This window comes from Colias croceus, chromosome 7 (assembly GCF_905220415.1).
Source record: "Colias croceus chromosome 7, ilColCroc2.1".
NCBI classification, from domain to species: Eukaryota; Metazoa; Arthropoda; class Insecta; order Lepidoptera; family Pieridae; genus Colias; species Colias croceus.
In genome coordinates this window covers 5,216,131-5,240,144 of record NC_059543.1, presented here as the reverse complement: position 1 = coordinate 5,240,144, position 24,014 = coordinate 5,216,131, and the positions used below count along the sequence as shown (strand labels likewise).

The 24,014-nt window shown below is 30.7% G+C and overlaps 1 protein-coding gene across 2 annotated transcripts in view; it reads right to left on the bottom strand.

Annotated features, from left to right (window-relative positions):
• Window positions 1-16,645, bottom strand: part of LOC123693434 (muscarinic acetylcholine receptor gar-2) — a 33,347-nt gene extending 16,702 nt beyond the window's left edge. For both annotated transcript variants that reach the window (XM_045638525.1, XM_045638526.1), the window contains exon 1: window positions 16,486-16,645. The gene's annotated coding sequence lies outside the window, so the exon portion shown is untranslated. The remainder of the gene's footprint in view (window positions 1-16,485) is intronic.
• Between the last annotated feature and the right edge of the window lie 7,369 nt (window positions 16,646-24,014).

Sequence of the window (24,014 nt, the reverse complement as noted above, 5' to 3'; positions counted from 1 at the left end):
AATTAACGTGTTAAAATAACAAACAAATTCCTCAGCTTTATACTATAAGTATAGATTCGTAGAAGACACTTAAACATCTGTATAATTTTTAGATGAAGCAAAATTGCTTCTTCAAATTCCATACTAGAAGTTCGACTATGAACCAGAATACACATAACAATCTATAACAGAAAACAGCTATCTGCTCCTTGAATCAAGGATAAAACAGCCCATACCAATATTTAGAAATTCTAGCATGATGAACCTAAGTGATGAAGTGAACTGACACTTATAACAAAGTGTAGTGTACAAGGTAAGCCTTCATAAGGTGTGAACATCAATCGAGATAGTGTGATTATTGTGTCAAGGCTGAGACGAGACCCTTTGAATAAATGCAACAACACACCTGACTAATTGCACAATGCACAATGCACATGTCGATACCATTTTTCTTTATGAGGCATGTTATTTTTTACAACCACACCATATCAGAATGTGACACTCTAATGTGTAATGTGTAAACACTTAAAATACTTGGATTGATATACCTCATTAAAATAACTAAAGATAATAATCAAATACAATAGTATCATGGCAACCTATCTGCAGCTTTCAAGCTTAGTATCGATTGATTTATGTTTATATATTTAAAAAAAAATGCAATTTACGCTCATTATGCTACACCCACCTCTTCATAAAAATAGTACTTGTCTCCAATTTATGTTGACTCCGTAAAAATAAGAGAGTAGTAATGATGTATTCATCGTATTATATTATAAATTCATCTCTAACGTTAAATAAACATATCGCAAAGATTATTTTTTTATGTAGAAATATTATAAGTATCTATAAATGTTTTAAGTATGTAAATTCTTTTATTTTATCAAACACGAAAATAATGGTTCGAAATAATATTGTATTATGAGACTTTTGAATTTACTTAAGTATAATATACCTCTAAATGTGTATTTCTGTGTTACATGAATAGGAAACATTGCGCGGAATATTGAACCAATAAGCTCAATATGCGTATCATCGAACAAGGGAATAACATGGCCACATAACCACGGCTTGGTTTCGATTATACTTATAAATAATATTCATAAGAATCCAAAGAAAATTATGTAAAAGTTTGTATGCAATGGACTACTTTAGACATTATTACCCACTTTAAACGGACAGATTTAATCCGAACTTTGTATACTTAACAAAGATACAATAATTTTATGAGGATATACCTACAAGTAAAGCCAGTTTTTGAGAGTATATTTATATGGTATAATAACGTGTATAACATCAGAAAAATTACTGCGATAAACATCTCTATACTTAGTAGAATAATACTAACACACACACTATCAAACACATAAATTCGTCTGACTAATTCTGCCGACGTACACAGATCACGTATGTTGACCGTTGGAAACGTATAATCTTGTATAACATGTACACAGCATTAGCATCCCTACTTGTATAATAATTAATTTGTAGAGAAAATAACTCTATCTATCTGAATCTTTGTCTAACTATATCTAATTCTTATTCACGCCCTAACTACAGAACTGATTTAATTGGGTGAAATTTGGTACGAAAATAGTCTGAGATCGTGATTATCTTGGAAATATCAAGGGGTTTTCTTTGACTACGCGGAAGAATTCACGGGCGGTAAGTTAGTAAACAATACACGACATGACAGTAACAATAATATGTCCAAAAATTAGAGTCATCCCAACATCACAATGTGGCCAAGCTCTTAAATTGTCAAATGTAGTGTAAATAATTATACGTAAATACCTAACCGTTCCGATTTATAGATCCCCGTGGGTGGTGTGCTACGGTGTGTGTATGTGTGGGCCTGCGGAAGGCCTTGGCTCGGTGCTTTGTGATCAAACGCTTCATATTTATAAATGAAAACATTTGTATTATATTATATTACAAATGTATCTAATTTATCTCACCAATGACGCAAAAGTAAAGAAAACGTCTCATTAGCTAGGTACATGAAACCTTTTTATTAAAGTTACCAGTCAATTACTAAGTAGGTAATCATTATTTTACAAAGCTTGACTCGTTAAAACAAATTATTCTAGTAAACGATGTCATTTTGTTTTTTGTTTGACTAAGTGTATAAAGGCAGTAATAATTATATTATTTCGTTTTATTATCTGTATTCATATTTGATACGTCCTAACAAGTTATAATATACAAAAATATAGGTATATATTATAGATTGTACTAAGTCATGTGTATACTGTATTCGTAGCACAATGGGTTATATAATAAATATATTCTCTATGCATAATATCGGAGCCGAACACTGTTGACCTCATGTATAATGCAACTATTGATAGAATTTTTAACAAGAAAACTTATTTCTGCTGCCATTTCCCTTTTGTATCACCAAACAACAAATGTGTTGCGCCTCTATATTTAAAGATATATTATTATTTTATAGAATAAAATATATTTTTTTAATGGATAAAATCGTCATTTTTCATAATTATTTAAAACACTGTTAAGAGGCTTTAACTTATTAAACACTAGGTTTCGGTCCGCGGCTTCGCCCGCGTAGTCAAAGAAATACCCGTGTAGTTCCCGTTCCCGTGGGATTTCCGGGATTGCGTCATTTTCCCGGGATAAAAAAGTAACCTATGTCCTTTCTCGGGTATCAAAATATCACCATACCAAGTTTCATGAAAATTGGTTCAGTAGCTTATGCGTGATTGAGTAACAGACAGACAGACAGAGTTACTTTCGCATTTATAATATTAAGTATGGATAAGGGGATACAATATTATGATTGTTTAAAATAACCAAGTAACTAGATCGGTTTTATTTACAGCAATTGCCAAAAGTGCCAGTTAAAGTTGTGTGCACAGTACGTGTTTCAATGACCTCAACAGCAACTGAAGGATAGTTACCGTTCCCAACTGCAATGTTATTTGCATTTTCTATTGTCTATGAATACATTTTCTCTATGGTAGTACATGAACAATTCAACACCCATGTTCCCCTTTGAACCTCGCTCTATACTCTATAGTCTACTAACAATGGGAAACCATGAACTTGTTCAATGTTTTTAAACGCTTTCATTATTATATTTTCTCGTTACTAAAACTGCTAAAACATAAAACGTGTACCTAGGTAATATTGGAAGAGAGAGAAAAAAGAAAACTTTGAACGAGTTGAGACTTAGCTTGCGGTTCTGAAATATATTATCTAGTAGGTATTTAAATAAAACTTTATATTGTATTTGCCATAAGTAATAAGAAAGAAAGTACAAACCAAGTTTTAAAGTTCTCCAACTAGGAATAAAACTTGCCGTATCAAACCGTTCACTTGGAATGTGTGTGACATTAATTAATAGTTTCACAGATAATATAATTTGTGCTTTATATTTTTAAATGTGAATTATTTAGTGCCAGACGCCAGTGTGCCAGTTCGAATTTGAAATAAAAAAAAATTAAATCGATTATTCGAATCACAAAATTTGGAGCGTAATTTGAATTTAGAATTTCTTTTTTTTTCGATCTACAGATTATGTTTAACCAATAAAGACGTAGAGGGACACGTGGAATTAACCCCATACCAAGCTGAATATGCAAATAATATATTGTTTCTGTTATGCTTCAGGTCAAGGGTACATTCGGTGTACATTGGAAAGACATCACGTACAGAGATTAAAGATAACAGGAATCGCAATTATTTAGTATCTTCTACGTAATTAAGGCTCTACTTCTTAGTGAATTAGGGATCCGTGAAGCAGAATAAAATTTGTTCTAATTATGTTTCTAATAGTATGTTTCCTTATGAAAATTGATAGTATTAACTATCTATTTTAACAACAAGCCAAGAGTCGTAAGAAAAAAAATTATTTCTAATGAATATTTATAATGAATTATTCATTACTTAATTTATTTCTGAAGTAATAGTTACCAATTTCTCGTTGTTAAAAACTTAAAAGTTGAGCGTTTGTTGAAGTGTAATACTGTGGCACATTTCTAAAGAAGTTCTTTGAAACGCCAGTTAGTTTTAAACTTTTCAAAATAAAGTTCTCAATTCCTGTAACATTTCACTTTTATTTTACACGAATAATTTAGGATATGAATGATAGCATCTATGTCATAACGACCATGAGCAAAAAATAACAGGTAATCTTTTTTAGGGTTCCGTAGCCAAAATGGCAAAAACGGAACCCTTATAGTTTCGTCATGTCCGTCTGTCCGTCTGTCCGTCTGTCCGTCTGTCACAGCCGATTTACTCGGAAACTATAAGTACTACAGTGATGAAATTTGATGGGAATATGTGTTGTATGAACCGCTACAAAAATATGACACTAAATAGTAAAAAAAAGAATTGGGGGTGGGGCCCCCCATACATGTAACTGAGGGATGAAATTTTTTTTTTTGATGTACATACCCGTGTGGGGTATCAATGGAAAGGTCTTTTAAAATGATATAAAGTTTTCTAAAAAACATTTTTCTTAAAGTGAACGGTTTTTGAGATATCAGCTCTCAAAGTCGTAAAAAGTATGTCCCCCCCCCCTCTATTTTTATAACTACGGGGTATAAAATTCTAAAAAAAATAGAGGTGATGCATGCTAATTAACTCTTTCAACGATTTTTGGTTTGATCAAAGTATCTCTTATAGTTTTTGAGATAGGTTGATTTAACTGTAATTTATTATATTTGCTGCTACGGAACCCTTTGTGCGCGAGCCCGACTCGCACTTGGCCGGTTTTTTATTAGAGACTCAAATTAAATAAGAATATTTTTGAAATACCTATGTATGAATTTAATAAAAAATCTTCTTCTTAATAAAGTATCTTCATGTACTTATAAATAGAACATTATAAAATCTATACTCAAAATGGAATACTTTGTTTGTTTGTATGTTTGAATCTTATGAACTGCTGGATTTTTGTATGATCGATAGTCCATTTATCAAGAAGGCTATATAACTTCACGCTACAACCAATACCTAAGTAGGAGCGGAACTATGAAATATGTTACAAAAGTGGGAAAATATATCTTTTTGAGTGCTTCCGTTGCGTGAGCTGCGTAAACGATTATGTTGCTAATAGTTTTTCCCTCAAATAAATGTTGGTGATAAAACTGTTAAGGTTAAATTGGATACGAATAAGGAATTATACACCTTAAATACACAAACAAACAAAATAACTTTATTATGCACCATAATAATAGTAACAAAAGTAAATATAAAAAAAATATTATAAAATACATAATATAATGTAAAAGTTGTTGATCTCTCTTTTTTTCTTTGTATCAAATAACTTATGTTATTTACTATACAATACAATTCAGTGAAGACACAAATAACTTTCACTTCACATACTCGACATATTCAATAAATCTATTTAAATCGATTGTTTTCTCGCCTTTGAAGGGTGTCCTTGTCAACCCTTTTTCGAGTCCACGCTTCGTTGCCTACCTAAGCGGCGTGGTGTCCCATGTATATATTTTAGTGTACTTCACAACATTGTGAGATTTGATAACATGCTGAACGTTAATTGAGGTTATGATCTCATAGATTTCAAAATATACTGAAATATATACGCTAGTATTCTCTTGCTTATTCATTAGACGTAAAATTTGACTTTCGTTTTGATGATTTTTATCTTTTTTTCTAGCTCCAGTTTTAAGTACCTAGTTTATTGCAAGATTCATGACGTTATTTTAGGACGTTATGTGGGGTCGCGGAAGAATTCTAACCAATACCCGCGGCCCCATCATTAAAGCGGCTCGACGGAACACAGTGGGGTTTCAGCCGGTAAGAATCCGCCATAACCCACGGCTCCTTCCCCGGGGGCCGTGGGTATCTTTGGAAGATTTCCCCACTATAAAAAAAGGACGTTATGTGGTTTAAGGCGATAGATAGACATCAACCATATCTATCCATACCTACGAGATTTGGTGTGATATTAACTAAAAGCCCTTCCTTTCTAAATAAGTGTTTAACATTCAACCAATCAAGGAATATTTTACAAGAGTTTCTAAATCCTCTTATTGCATAAATATGAGCTACCTACTAGTTATTCGTTTAACAGTCCCTATAGAAAACAGATAAACATGATTAACGCATAACGCAATATAGCATGAATAAACATTCATGCTTATATAATAATATCTTGTCGGACATGTATTAAAATAATTTATTTAAAATTTTAAATACATTCATACATTGAAAACTGCAACGGATTTAAATGTATTGTCGTTTAATCCGATGTTTCGAACACTTTAAAGCCTGTGTGAATAAGCTCAGGCTGTTCTTTTCATAAAATACTAATTCGTTAAAACAAAGTTGTCTATAGTGTCCTGCGGTTTTACCCGCAGTTCTCCGTTCTTCTTGGTCTTAACGTGATGATATAATATAACCTAGCTTTCCGCCCGCGGCTTCGCCCGCGCAGTGAAAGAAAAATCCGCATAGTTCCCGTTCCCGTGGGATTTCCGTGATAAAACCTATCCTATGTCCCGGGGTAAAAAGTAGCCTATGTCCTTTCTCGGGTATCAAAATATCTCTATATCAAATTTCACGCAAATTGGTTCAGTAGTTAAGGCGTGATTGAATAACAGACAGACAGAGTTACTTTCACATTTATCACACACATCATATTAGTATACATAAACCTTTCTCGATAAATGAATGTTCTAACACCGAAACAATTTTTAAAATCAGAACCGTAGTTCCTGAGGTTTCCACGTTCAAACAAACAAACAAACTCTTCAGATTTATAATATTAAATAATTTTAAATTTAAAACATGCACATTAGTACATTACCATAATGCCGATAATAATAATTATGATGCTTAGTTTTAAATTATGTTAAGCTTTTAATATGTTTAATAGAAAAATTTCTTAATGTAGGTAAAATCCAGTGAAGTACATAACAATGAAATCGTTATTTTCAAGAAGATTGTTGACAATCTAATTTTAATATGGCAGCGTTAGCTTGCACTTTTACTACCTACCCTGAAACTTTTTGTTTGCGAATACATTACTGTTTTGTATTAAAACTATGTCACTCCGACTGCAGCCAGGTAAACTAATATTTTTAAGATATTCATATTTATATACTTATTATCCATATTCAAGCAAGAACAAATCCAAAAATCAACCCTTTGTCGTACTTAGTAAGGTACATTTAGACATTATTTCCCAGAGGATGCTTGTAGCAATAAAAATGTATGAATCAATAAAAAATAGACGCTTCAAAATATAAATGCTAATCAAATAACATATTTGATTTGTAACTTGATAACCTAAATATCAATTACCTATGTTATTGATATCAATTCCCTGGACTTTAATTTTAATATTGAAAACAAATGCAAAATTCCAAGCGTCTAGTAGATATCTTGAATAATGTGTATCGTTTATTAGATTATAGCCGCTAGCAATTATAGATGATATTCGATTAAGTTAGCAATATTTCCACACGTGGATTCATCGAGTATTCATAGATTTTCTACAAACAAACTCGGGGTCTAAATAAAATTAATAGAAAATTTAATTCAATAGTTTACATTTACATTCTATAATTTATGTGTGTGTCTTACTGCCTTGATTATTGTATTATTTACTAGCGGTCCGCCCCGGCTTCGCCCGTGATATATATTTACGTTTCCTCTCCATAAGAAACAGTCTCGTACTTCAAGGAATATAATAAAAATTATCGAAATCGGTCCATCCGTCCACGCGTTACCAAGGGAAACAGATTTCATTAGAAAGGCACCTAATACAATAATCTGGTAAATCGTCTTAAACTACCACAGGCAAGAAAAAAATAATTAAAAAATGTAGCTAGATCAAGGTATTACTGATACGCATATCATTCATAGGATTTAGAAACACATAATAAAAGGAAATGTAAGAACATCCATAATCTGACATATCATTCAAGCAATATTACCTACCTACTGTTGGAATATTACACAGACAAAAATTAATGGAAAAAGTCTTACATCCTACCGTTCGTTTTTATTCCATCCCACATTAAAATAATTTATCGTTAACTACGAGAAAATATGTAAGTAAATGCCACAGTGATTGATAAGTTTCCAGTATGAGTATAATAAGAATTTAAATACTTGTACAAAAATATATTATAATACCATGATGGATGACCTACAATCAGATTAATATTGAGGGTAGGAAACACGAGACAGGCTGATTTTAATCTTCTATCCTTGCCCCAAGCGAATTGGTTTATTACTGGTGCGTTATGAAGTACAAAATAAATATTCTTTATCTCGATGAAAATTACTCCTCTTTGGACAAAAAGTGCTGTATTTTCTACGTCATGACACTTCCTTCCCGACTAATATTAAAAATGCGATTGTAACTGACTGTCTGTTTGTGTCTTCTTCACGCCACCTCTGAACTAATTTGGATAAAATTTGGTACTAAGATAGTTTGTAACCTGAGATAGGATATGGAAAGGTTTTTATCCCGGAATTTCCATTAGAACGGGAACTAAGCAATACAATAGATAACATAGCGACCACCGGAAAGCTAGTATCTAATAATGATATTATGTTTTTGTTTGAAGCCATAAGCTACTAAAATATAATCCCGACTTGGTTGACATGTTATAAATCGCCAATGACGTCACTGGATACCTTTGCCAATTCATTAATTACAGGCTCTACAAATGAGCCACATTTTTTCGACCTTAATGACGGAAATTAATAATGGAAGTGTATGTATTATGTTAATATTTTTCGTAATAATGACACAGAGTAATGATCTATGGATGTATTAAATGACAACATAATGTTTCAAAAAATGTTATCTGAATTGTTTTGGTTTGAGGTGAAAAGGTTATTTAATTTTGACCTGAAATTTTATGGGACTCCAGTATTAAACACTGTGTTATATTGTGAAAATGAAATACATAAGTGTGTGTGATTGATTATGATGAGGATGATTATTAACAAAATTTTAAACTTAGATTTTAGCGGCTCTTGATATTTCACATTCGATATTTCCTATAGTTTTATGGGCTTAATTTTACGTCAATCTTTGACAAATTGCGGATATTGTGACCGATGTAATCAAGGATAATCCCTCTCATGAGGCTTAGAATTACAAAGCGAAAAGGGAAACTAACGTATGTATAATATTATTACTTATTACATTGTAATGTTGCAAATTATATGGTTACTAATACACAGACAGCATCAATTTATCTATACTAATATTATAAAGAGTTTGTATGTATGTAGGTATGGTTTTCACGCATAAACTACAGAACCGATTACAATAAAATTTAGCACACATATAGAGGGTAACTTGGATTAACACATAGGATAGATTTTATCCCGGAAATCCAAGGGAATGGGAACTATGCGGGTGTTTTCCTTTGAAAACGCGGGCGAAGCCGCAGGCGGAAATCTAGTAGTTTATATATTAGTAGTAGTTTATTATTAATAATATAGCAATAATATAGGTTTTTTAGCTTTATGGGTTAATATTGATTTGTTAATATTTGTTTTCATATTGATATTTAAATAAAATAATACTCGCTAAAATGTTGATTAGGTAAATAAGTAAAATAAAAACAGACTGTTTCTATAAATCATATGATATGTGAACTGAATATGTAAAATTTGCTAATAAATATTATATATTTTTTATTTTAAATATATCTACAAGCTATCATACCTTTCATAATAACTCAAAATATAAAGTAACAAGGCAATCACAGAATTGGATGGAATTTCGCACATCAGCCCCATATCCAATTATGTGCAAATCAGAATAAATCGGATATTGACTAAATAAGCACTCAAACGTAAATAGCATGTTATATGTTTCTTATTTGAATTTAGGTTGAACATGCCAAAATAATCCTATTTTGCCAATTTGGTTTAAATTATCTTGATGTAGAAAAAAAACCATGGAAATTGACTAATACATAAAACTAACACACCAGGATGAAAATAAAATATCATAAACGAGCTGTTGCCCGTAGCTTCGCTTGCGTGGAAAAGATAAATTTTCATGGTATAAGTTTTCATCCCCTATTTTACCCCTTTAGACATCGACCTGTATGCCAAATTTCAGCCCGATACGTCCAGTGGTTTGGGCTGTGCATTGATAGATCACTATATCAGTGACCTTTGAATTTTATATATAGATTGTAGATTTCTAATTGATAAATAAAAATATTCAAGAATACCTTCAATGTCTTGGGTATCAAAGGAAAATTCCGAAAGTATAATCACGGTGCTTGGCGAGGTATTAATACTATACTACTTTATGGTTGGCACATTTGTGACTAGCGTAAAAAAAAATTCGCGATTTTCTGATGAAATACATCCGTAAACAGCACAATATCTAACCATTTTCTACGAAAAACGATAATCACAAATCCAAAATAATAAAATTACTTTGATTAATGTTGTCAATCTTCGTTCCGTATCGTCCTTGCAGAAAAATGCGGACCATTTTTAGGCTATCCGTGCGAGGTGAGGTAAGTGTTTAATTTTGGCGGGAGGCGGAGAGTGTCCGTTCTGTAGCGTTTCTGCTACTATTACCTATGTATTCTGTGACTAGGTATAACTATTTTACGCAATCGTGTCCTGAACACGAGATATACATTACATCTTAAACTTAAACCATTACAATAGGTATGTGTCTATTTTGGAGGCCGTGGGTTGCAAGATTTCCCCACTTAAAAAAAGGTAGTGTATTTTAATTGTAAACTCTTGATAAAAAGGAAACATAACGTCGTGCTAGATTTTAAGAATCAGACCAATCTTATTGGCATTCTATGAATAAAACCCTTACCGGTTGTTGGTAAAGAACGCTTATAATATAAAAAAATCACATATTCTACTAATCATTAATTATATCATAACTCAGAATTACCATAATACAACGAAACAATTACGTTAAGCTTTGCATTAAATTCTGCAAACATAACTAAATCTCTAATCGACTGCTTATGCTCTTTCCGTGTATTAAGCCCGGCTTATGTTGCCTAGAGATTATAATAAATTAGAATGTATATATTATAATAACGGTGATATGAATATGAATAGCAAGTCACTGTATTATTAAAACATCTGAAGTACTTGAGGAAAGATTATCTCTATATTACTAGTCAAGTTAAACAAGTTCGTAAAAACTCACTTTAGCGGTAGCCCCAAATGTGCGGTTGAAAAATCGTAATCTTTGGTCGTAAATCTATCTATTAGCCACTTGGGTAGGACCGTAATAAAAATCGTATTATGTGTCAATCTAGTTTCTTTTCTATTAGATTAATTTAAGGTGAAAAGAAGGGATACTACTTACAAATAACAGTATTATATCATAACCTATTTTACATATTATAATATAGAAAAAATATCCATACTAATAATAATGATGACATGTAATCATGAAAAATATCATTCCCAGAATAAATCTAAGTCTAAATCAAAAGTGTGCTCAAAATAGAGAAAATTCTAAACAAAAATCAAATGCAAACCCATTTCAACGTGTATGTGTGAATGCGTATGTGTGTGTGCGTGTGCGTACGTGTTATAAAAGACTGTGGGCAAATGTTGTAAAAAAGTGATAATAATGAAGGTACCAGGGTGTGGGTCCGGTTAACCTTTACCGGTCTATTTCCAATTTTATCCACTTAGATGATCAACATAAAGATAATGTTTCGTTTGTAGGATCCACTCTAAACAGGCTTAAAGGATGAAAGGCCACTTATCCTGGTCTTATAATCCGCTATATCTAACATATTTACATTTTATATTAAGTGGAATTAGTTTAATTTTTAGCCAATAAAACTTTTGATTGCGTCAGAATAATGCTATTTTCATAATTCATTCCATTGCTTAATAAACTTTACACCTCCTGGTTAGAAGTAATAAAAATAGGATTATGTTAATAAATATTCACCCGTGGAAGAGAAAATTGAATAATAACATTTGTTTATAATATTGTTTTCGCATTTCACGAGTTATCTTCATTAGACCGCTCAACAAACTTCCACGGATAAATTTTTAATTACACTAAAAGGAAAGCGAAAAACGTTCAAACTTTCTGGATTAAAAGTTTTGAATAGAACGCCTTCATTGCCTAGTTTTTAAGTGGAAAAATAATATAAAACGGCATTTATGTGAGTTCATTACGTAATTCCGGTGCATTCGCCTCGTATGCTCTTTTTGGTTTTGGATGGGTCAAGCATTATGCTTTTTATAAAAACTAAATTTCTATATGGACGACTTTTTATGAGGGATTATTGATTTCCCTAATAATATGAGGGTTTGGACCTTTATTTAAATATAGTTTGGGTTAATATTTAAATATAGAATATAAACTCCCACATTTCTTACGTAACCGAAAACGGTCGAACGAAACGGTTATATGAAAAAAGAAATACTTCTACAATCACGTCACAATCAAGTGTCACAAAGAATTACTTAGAATATAAATATATTCCCATTTCTTTAGTTTGGAAATATACTCTGTTAATAAAGATTAGAAAAATATGTAAAAAAGTAAAGTCTTAACTTCCTTAATTATATGCCTGGGATAAGATTTCATAATGCTTTGAGGAGGATCTTAGTAGAGATATCTGAAGACAGGAAATTAGGAAAATTCAACTTTATCTTATAACGTAGCGACAAAGTTTGTTACAGTACGGCAAGGTTTTTACAGTTCCTGTGACAACTTAAATGAGATCTTGTATGAACCAAAATGTGAGGAAAAGTACGCGTTCTACATTTTTTGCGTATACATTTAACTATGGACAAAAAGGTTTGTAAATTTTCGACTTGAGAAAATTATATCTTATGCTGAATACATGTATGGCGATGGTTCAGAACTTATAATGTTCGTAATAATGTAGAATTAAGTCAGAACGTAAAAAAATAGCCTAGAAGATAATTGTCAAATCGAACGGTTAAAACATCTTCGCTCGACACTTTTGTATTTGAAGAAAAATAATTGTATTCACAACGATCCAACCAATCAGGTTACTTTGTATTTAAGTTCGTTCATTGTTGATTGATGATGTTGATAGTTGATGGCTTTATCGGCACTAGCATATTTAACTTATCAATAAATACACACGTATGTTGTTACGGTGCATTACATCCAAGAATTACATCAAACGAGCGAATGCTCATTCTATCCCGCTTGTCAAATTGTTTTATCATTAGTCTAAACCAAGGTCTAAACATAGAACATTCTTTCGTTGTTCTGGGTTAGCTCTAGCTCTATGTTCGTTTGATGTAAATGCACCGTTATTAAATGAGTATAAGGATTGCATAATAGGTATTACGTATATGATTGCAAGAGAATTTATAAAGACCTTCTTCATATCAAATAATCGTGATACTGTAAATATACCATCGTCAGAGCTTCCGCGCTACCAACGCGACCCAATTGAGTCGCTCTTATCGAGAAAAAATATTTTTATTAAAATCTTTTGAAATACTTCATCGACACAACTACCATTTAAAGCTGATAGTTACAAAGTGAGCACAATCAGAAAAGCGAGAGCCTCGGAACTGGACCACTTTAATTAAAATTTATTACAAAGAAACCATCTCTATAAAGCTTTGTACAGATTTTTAAGCTACCTCTATTATACAGGTATGGCAACGAATGTTCTCTACCTCGGATATGCAGCGATATTCACGAATTTTAACGGAAGGAAGATGAGTTTTCAGTGACATAATTTTACTGCGAAATTGCTATTTTTAATACTTACGCTATTAAAAATCGTGTTTTACGAAGCATGGGAGATAATGGTTTTATCCATTTTAAGAAGCTACATACGCTGACATACATTTTCAATGTTTTATATCCCGTGGTTAAAAAAGGTCTCTTCATTATACATTTAAAATGCTGTACAAAATTATGATAATTCATAAAGTGATCTACGTAAATATGAGATAATTAATTATAATGAACCGTATCTAATTTGAATTATATATTCCCTATCTAATTAGGAACCATTCTCACTCATATTTGTCTTCCTGAAATTATATTGCGTAATTATGACCAAATGTCGTAAAAGAGAATAACTTCGGTAATGTTTAACCTCTTGGGTTCAATTTGAACACGAGTAGTGTGTTATGGAAATTTCCATGTAGAATTGTTTATCGGAAGTAATAGTAATTGTAGTAAGTATTTTTCCCATAAAAGTACACATTAAGAATTTGTATAAAAAATATATTATGTGAGTTCTTGACACTCGAGTTTTTAGATGATGATTCTTCTTGGTATAAGAAACACTCCGAATCGGTGGTATAATAATACCTAGTTAACTATGTATAAGCACTAATACAATTTTAAATTAATCAATAAATTAGAGTATATAGTTAAGTTTATATTTGAATATACATATTCATTTCACTTTATTGAAGAAAATGTTATTCATGTAACAATAAAACATAATGTACTCTCGGAAGAGCGAGATGTTCTAACACAAGCATTTAAGTGCTTAAAAGGATATCTCAATGTGTGGTAAAATTGCAAATATATTAATATTCCTACTAAACTCCTTATACACATTATATGCATAATATGCAAAACCAGTTTATTAAATAATATTTTCCAACATCAACTTATCTTAGGAAAATATGTTCAATATGGATGACCGGCGGTATGTATGAAAGTTCTTAAAAGCAAAAAGGTGTGCATATTGCATACCTTAGGTTTACTAGAACATGAGCTTCTGTTATAAAAGAAGATTAATTAGTTAATCACATATGCTAAATTTAGCGATAGTTTGCATGTGTTTATAATATCCACTAAATATTATAATGTGTTATGCATTAAATGATGGTATTTATATGTATGTTTATTATAATTATATGAATATAAAACATTTAAAAATGTAAGTTCGCATTCGTTACTGACAATTGGTAAATAATTTAATAAAAAAATATGTTGTGTACTTAGTTTAAATATATTTTCTTTGAATTATGATATTATCTTTATATTAACAGAGTAAAAATATTGCTATCACGATTCTACTGATCTCAAATACAAATACTTATTACTTCAAGGTTTAATAAGCAAATAAGTGTTTGAGGGTCGTAACCATCTTCTATATTTTTACAAACATATTTTCGCTTGTGTAGGTACCTACCTATAAATATTTGTATTGAATAAAAATTATATTGTGTGTGCTTTTAATTTCAAGGAGTATTTTCACATGTAATTTTTGCCTTCTAAGTATAATATGTAAGCCTTACAAAGTATTTCTATTCGCGTCGAAAATGATCAGCGAACTGTAAAACATTTGTTCCATCCCATACAAATCGCAATGTAAGATACATTCATTATATTGTAATTTGTCGAAATTGTTTTCAACAGTGTAAAACGGGGTTATTTTCTATTTTATTTCGATTGTATACTGCATCAAGAAACACAAATTAAGTTATAAGTTATTATATAGTAATTAAGTTACAAGAAAACAGTTTTATTAAAGTTGGATTCACATCCTTGAGACCCCAGTTGTATTTTTTTTTCAAATTTTGAGGAATACAAATTCTATGTCCTTCTCCTAGTTGTTAGCTAAATCTCCACCAATGTTCAGCCATATCAGTTCAGCCATTCTTTGGTTATTAACCGTGTAACGAGTGTAACTAACACGAATTTCTTTGATTGATGATTCTGAATAATTTGAGAATTAAGATTTTTAAACATTTATTTGATTATTTCTGTCTCCTTTTTATCTTTATTTTGTAACTGAGAGATAGGGTTGACATGCATGAAAGTAGAAAAGTGGCGGTACACGAATAAAAAAACGTGAATGTGTTTAAAACCATTTGTTGGTAAAAACCTTGGTCCAAAATATAGTTTAGTTTCTAATGCGCCATATTCAAGGTTTCATGAGAATGTCATTATGATATGATGAATGTATAGATATATAATATTATAGGTTTAATAAATTATTAAAAAATGTACAGGTTCAATAAAAAAATTAAATTATAAAAATTTATTTGTTATATTTAATTTGACTCCGTTTAAATAACAGCAGGGAAAATTTACGAACCAACAAATATACAAAACAGTTTCTTACCTTCCTAACTCTTATTCTTCGTGGATAATTCATTTCTATACATTTCAATTATTCTACAAACAATTATTAATTTATCGTGTAAAATAACGAAAATGAAATTCATTTAAAAAGTGTATAATTTTCGCAATAACTCCGAAATGTATGTATGTATTAATTGTTTTGAAATTCTACATACCTAATATTGGTAGTTATTATTTAAAGTACCTAGTTTAAGTTTTCATTAAATATTTTTCGACATAAAATACCAAAACATTTATCATCGTCATCGTTAAATATAAATAAAAAATAGATTATGTTACTTGCGTGAAGTTTTTGTTTTAGAAAATCTTCAACTAATATTTAAATAATAGCTATTTTTTAAAATAATTGAAATTATATAATTTATGTTAGAATTTAAACTAATTTTAATAATAATTTAACTTTCAAAACTTACTGCACTCCTTACCTCCAAAATGACAAACTTTCCAAAACACATTATTTACGTCACTTAAAAATTTACAAAAATAAATTTAAGAACAAAAAAAAGTTTAATGGTTCCATATATTGTCTATAATTAGTTCATTTAAAAAATTTTCGTTTACAGAACTACGCGATGGAACCGCTACGAGTGGCGGCTACGACGTCTCAGGAATAACTACTGCGGCTACGGCGTAGCACCACGCAACAGGCTATGTCGAGCGCTTTTTCTATCGAAGTGAAGCGGTCTAGTTTGCTGACAGTTTTACAGTCAGAGATTAAAATATTATGCCTTTAATCTCCCGTTTAAAAGAAGAAAAAGCAGCATTTTCAGATTTCTGTCTTTTGTCTTTTTGTAACAAGGCAGAGCGGATAATCCGATATTAATGTGAATTTCTAGTATATTTTTTCTTTTCAAAAGTTGTTTTTTGTTTCATGTAATTATATTATGTAAAAAAAACAATAAATAAAATAAAGGATGAAGTATGTATCAAGTAAGTGTTTTTCTCTCTTGTTCCCGTGTAAATTTATAAGTATAGTATAAGAAGATCATAATAGTTAAAATTGCATCCCAAAAGGTTATTTTAATGATTTGGCTGAGAGAACTAGTTGCCCTGGGAAAGAATAGTTGAAAGTTTTACAAAATATGATAAACTGTTTTTTTACAAAATCTTATGTCATTCTTTCGATTTTTGAACTTCTCTAATCATGCAACACAATAAAATAGTTTACTGGAAATATCATACATAAATATGAAGGGCTTATGAGAGCGCCTGACCGTAAGCGAGTCCACCGCCCACATTGATCTTTAGAGGCTTCTGCAGATGCGTTGCCGACTTTTTGAGAAGGTGGTAAACTCTTGAAGTCATTCAAGTTGTAACTACTAGGAAATTTCTTATCTCTTATCTCAGACATCCTGAATAAAATCGCTGATAAGTGATTAAGTCACGTTATTTTGTTACTCTTTTTTTAAATAATATCAAAAAAATTTCTAATTGACATCATGAAAAAAAAGTCTTGAAATTAATATTAAACTTTTACCCATAGAGAGCTGAAGCTCATGATTCTTAACAGTTTTATATTTGCAATAAGAATTATAAACACTATCAAATCAACTTTGAAAGTAGGAGTGACACATGAGTTTAAATAAACTACCTTATCGAATATATATAGGAATTTTTACTGATATTGTAAGATTTTACATTTTTTTTTTAATTTGACTCGCGGGATTTTCTTTGAAAATATAATTATTACCATTTGTAGTTGAGCAGAAGTTTTTAAGTTTTGTGACATCTCAAGTAACGAGAAACAACTATCTCGAGGTAATTTAAAGTGTTAATACATAAATCGAATAGCTACCGATCAATTTGTAAGTTTGGATGGACCTTATATGAATATAATATTCTCTTATGCAATTTATAATAGCCCTAATCTTTACTAAAGTGGGATAATGACGGTAATGTCCGTCGCTTATGATTAAATGGTTGGCAACGTTAATATTTTTTTAAAGTGACTTTCTGCTAGTTAAAAAAAAAATCAAAAACGGTAAGGCTGTTGTAGAGTATTTATTTAATAGAAACAAACAAAAATACTCAAATACTTCTTCTTTATAAAATACTAGCTAACCGCCCGCGGTTGATTGTAATGTAGGTATTTGAAATTATATGTTGAAAATTTGTGTAATAACACGATAATATGATAACTCATGTGATTAGCAAAATTATTAATCAAATATATACCAAATAGTCTGAAGATTTCATTCTAAATGATAACTAATCTATGCTCAGTTGATAATATCACAAACTATTATTGTCAATGAATTGAGATATACTATTTAATTATTATTCGATAAAGTAATACCGATTATAGGGAGTAAAGATAAGGAATTCTCAGTATAATATCATTTTACATTTTCACTGTAAATATTCAAAATACGATGATGTTTGCTTTGATATAATAACCCAGTAAAATAATAATCTTGTTATTTATTTATAATATAGGTACTAGCTTTCCGCCCGCGGCTTCGCCCGCTTTGTTTAAAACCTAATAAATTATATACTTTACCTTCCTCTTGAATCACTCTATCTATTAAAAAAATTGCATCAAAATCCGTTGCGTAGTTTTAAAGATGCATATAAAGGGACATAGGAGGGACAGAGAAAGCGACTTTGTTTTATACTACGTAGTGAAGTATATCTAGATAGATATGAAAGTGAGCTAACTGACTAGTTACAAAACGCAGACACAAGTCTTATACAATTAAAAGACGCGTGAAATATACAAGGCTTGAGAAAAATTAGTGTCCAAGAGCACTACCACTAAACTAAATCAACCAGAATGTTTATTTAAGTTCTTAAGCGAAGCGTAAATTGCAGTGGCGGGTAAATTTATTTAGTACACGGATTAATTTGATAGTAAACTGTATGATCACGATTACTGATCGGATAGTGCCCCTTTGTTGTGTTGTATTATGTTAGTTCGTTGTTGTCTCTTAAAAATCTATTGCAATACGAAAATTCTCACTGTTAACAGGACAATTAGATAAAAAAAGCATTTTGTTTATGCCTCTTTATTTAAAAGAGGATAAAAATATTGAGTTCGCCATTTTGTGGAGGCGACTATCTTTGTAACACCCGACTAATTTCACATTTCCATCCGTAGGGAGCTACGATGTCACATATATATTATACAGGGTGTCCCACTGTTGGTATACTAAGCATAATGGAGGTTATAGTTTTGCATACGCTGAGTACATTTTTTTCTAATAAATGAATTCTTAAAACTCTATGTGTACACCCATAACAAGCAACCCGCCCAACTTTGCTACCAGCACGTGAGCTATCGATTAAGATTATATTTTATAGACAAAATGCTCACATAAGAGAAGCGGTATATGCCGGCTGCGCGAAGCTAGAGAAGAAAACATGAATTTTCAGGAAAAAATTAGCATAAAATTTTTGACGTCATTTTGTTGTTTAAGTATTTTTTACATGATCAGTGTATGCAAAACTACAAGTCCCTTCGCGCTTAGTATACCAATAGTGGGATACCCTGTATATACCCTAAAAAACACACAATCACGTAAAAATTAAAAAACCCTGTCGTTTTTATATTTAGCTCTTAAAAATGTTGAGTTACATTAAAATTAATTAAAAGAAGAGCACCAAAAAAATAAAAATTTCCTTTTTAAATATTGTCTTATTTACTTTTATTAAGAATAATTTAATTAACTCCAGAGCGGGTGAGATATGAATTTATTAAATACTAGCTGTACCACGCAGAAGAACTCGCTTTCAAATTCATGTATTTCTATAGCTTATATGTTTTTCTGATGACCTATATTGCTGCAAAGTTTCATCCAAATCCCTCAGCAGTTTTTTTTTTGTGAAAGGGTCACAAACTTTCCCATTTAGAATATTAGTAGGATTGTATATTAGTCTGTACACGAATTAACGCTCGTGAATTGTTCTAACAAGAAAGTTTGAACAGTCAGTAAGTCTTATGAGCACCAGAAGCTTTGCTAGCATGATTACAGATAGCACAATTGCTAGTAAAGCGCTTTAAGCGATAAGTTCATAATGTATAAGGATGTACAACGTGTCGTTGGATAGCTTGGCTTTGTGTCCTTTGAGGATATTCTATAGACGCTCACAAGCAAAATGCACCAGCCTACTGCAGCTTTACATAACTAAACTCACATCATAGACAGTGGCGCCATCTAGTTTCAAACTAAGCAAATTTTCAACTCAATAGAGTAGCTTCATCACTCATTTTATATGAGTTAATTAGATATTAAAAAATGTATATCTACACTAATATTATAAAGAGGAAAACTTTGTTTGTTTGTAATGAATAGACTCATAAACTACTGGACCGATTTTGATGAAATTTGGCACAAACAATCTTTAGACCCTGAGAAAGAACATAGGCTACCTTTTATTGCGAAATATGTACCACGGCGAAGCCGGGGCGGACCGCTAGTTGTTTATAAAGACATAGATATTAATATAATAATACTATACCTACTATAATTTAAGAATAGAAGAGAGAAAACATAAGTAAATTCAAAGCACGTCACGACAATATTTTTCTTCCTTTCGCATACAGCGCTTTCTGTAAACATTTGGTTTACATTAATTTACTCTAGCTAACCTAAAACCAACCTTAGTTATGTATATAGTTCAGACACAAATAAAAAGAGCTACTTCAAAGTTCAAAGTCTCATTATATATCTACTTATAAGGCTCATTATACTGTAATTAATTATGTTTTAGTGTTAATATATTTTTAAAGTGTTTTTTCAACCAGCTGTTACAGTCGTTGTTTTAAATTTAACTATGTTTCCATGAAAATCCGATCAGCTGTTTTTACGTGAAAGAATAACAAACATACATCTATACAAGGTGAAAGGTAATAAGACGTTTTACAAATTTAGACAGGAGCTTCTACTCATGAAACTGAACAACTTTTGTTCTACAACTTTGCTGAATTCGTAGAAAAAAAATTGGACTTTGTATGGAAATCTGTCAGCTGATTAGCGAAGTTTCCATACAATGTCCATTTTTTTTACGAATTCAAACGTCTTACCTTTCACCTTGTATACATTCTTACAAACATTCGCGTTTGTAATATTAGTAGGGTAATTTTTATTAGTGAAGAAGAAAATTCAATTTTCTTCCTTATTTTATTATAAGGAAGAAAATTGAATAGAACACGAGGATCTCTAAAATAATTTAATGTAATATTTGAAACGTAGATATTTGTGGAGCACTCGGTAATTCACACACGACCTCGCAACAAGATTGCCTCTTGAGGGAAAAAATGGTATATGTCAAAAAACCTACTTAGCCCTCCCTTTCTCATTCTAAAATAAGAATATGTTTTAATTAAATGAGTACATACAGTGAGTTACAATTAGTAAAATTTGTGCTAGTGTTTTTTCAGTAAGTTGTTTAGCTATATACTAGCTTTTCGCCCACGTCTTCGCCCGCGTTTTCAAAGGAAAACCCGCATAGTTCCCGTTCCCGTGGGATTTCCGGGATATAACCTATCCTTTGTGTTAATCCAAGTTACCCTCTATATTATATGTGCTTGTATGTACATACATACCTACATACAAACCTTTCCTCTTTATAATATTATTATTACCTATAGTATAGATAGATATTATTGACTAGCTGTTCCCCGCGGTTTCACCCGCATTGCTCCGTTCCTGTTGGTCTTAGCATGATGATAGATATAATATAGCCTATACCTTATAACACCGAAATAATTTTTCAAATCGGACCAGTAGTTCCTGAGATTAGCGTGTTCAAACATACGAACAAATTCTTCAACTTTATAATATTTAGTATAGATATGGCTGCACAAAAATACTCGGATAATTTTAATTGAATAGAAAGAGATACATATTATAAATAAATAACGAGGCTATTAAATCAAAGCACACAATAACGTATTTTGAATATTCATAACGAAAATATGAAATGATATTATACTACGAATGCCTTATCTTTACTCCCTATAACAGGTATTACTTTATCGAATAAAAATTAAATAGTATATAACATATCTCAATTAATTAATAGAAATAGTTCCTGATTTTATCAACTAATAGATAATCATTAATAATTAAGTCTTCAGACAATTTAGTATATATTATATCAATTAATATTTTTGCTAAACACGTGACTTATCATATCGTAAACATTAATTATCAACATAATATTTCAAATACCAACATTTACATCAATAACGATAATATTTAGTACGGGTGTACTTTGGAACATGGTAAAACCTAACAAAAAATTGTCATTTTTGTAATATTTAGCTGTTTCCTTACGTTCTTTCTAGTTTCATCCGTGGAAGTACACTGTACAGTACTTCCAAACTTATAGTGCGCATAGAAAAATCCTCACTGTTCGGCAATTGTCATATTCCCCGAGCCTCCGAACATTCAAATGTGTTGTTTTGATTATTGACAGGTTATACCAAACTTAATGTTCATTTGTATAAACTCTGAGTTAATTAACCAATTTTTCTCTCGCAGAAATTACATAAGAGGCTAATACTAAATCGCGTCTGCTCTAGTTTAATAAAATAATGTAAATTAGCTGTCAGTATCACCCGTTTCACAATGAATGTGGGGTTAAATTTACAGCCCTCTTAAATCTTTCTACCTTTGAACCGTCATTTCGTTAATTTTTTATAATGAAAATGCTAAGTATTGAGTACTATCGATTTTATTGCTAATTTAAAAAGTAATTTTTCTAATATTTAATTAGAAAATTTACTTTTTAAATTAGCACGCACATAGACTTCACAAACTTGAACCCCAAAAAAAATTAAATGTATTGTTTTATAGATTTCAGATATTTTGTACAACAAATAATTATGATATGATAATATTTTATTATTTTAAATCTTATCGATTAACTAAAGATTATTTTTATCAGACGCGTGTCAAATGTGAAATTGATTATTCATAATATAATTGCATAGAGCATTAATTTAGTGCTCTAAGTCTAATTGCATTCGTTAAAACTGTAATATACAATTAATTCAGCAGATACTATATAATTTCCTCTGCCAAAAAAATAACCAAAATAATCTTTTATAAGGAATGAAATAACAAAACTCAGAAGTAACTAGTATGAGTAAGGATACAATAAAAAAAGCACTAAAAATAGAAAAAATATACACTAAATAATTATATATTCACATTAATAAGCTAAATAAGATGTGTATACTAAGACAAAGTTAAGTACAAGATTAATAGCACCTAGAATAGATTTAACCTCTCCACATCGTGGCTCTATATTTTGTTAAAAAGTAAAATTATTGAATTGAAACTTCTTTATCGGGGTTGGAAAAAAATTTTGTGTAACATTTGTTCGAACGCGTGACATTTTTCCGTTACGCGCCATCTTTTTCTTATCCCTACCACGCGTGATTCGACGTATTTCTGTAAAGTTGCGTATAGTAAATTATTTTTTGAAAAATAAGGCCATAAAGAAGCTTCACTTCTTACGTGTTAGTGAACACGCACACATTTTTTATTTTTTTAATTACCTTAAAATCTTGGATTAACAATATTATTATTAAAACTTCAATGCACTCTGATTCGCGGCAGAAAAAAGAAGCCCCAATCTTGAAGACCACTGAAGATCTGAGATTAATAAGCTGTAATAATAATAATTAATCTAAGGACATAATAAACTAACGATAACATTAATACATACATTGATAAAAAATTATCATATTTATCTTCAAATACGTCACAGTAGTATGAGAAAATGACATTTTCAGCATAAATTATAATGCAAGTGAATTGTTTGTCATCCTTTTCACTTAGACACGTTTTATAGCACGGTAGAAAATTAATTTTTGGAAAACTTATAAGAGCAGTGAAATAACTCAAGTCAATTGAATTCCATTTTGTATAAATCATTTTTTGTGTTGTATGACTGTTTTTATTCTTTTTAAATTTATAATATTAACTTAACCAAAAAGAATGGT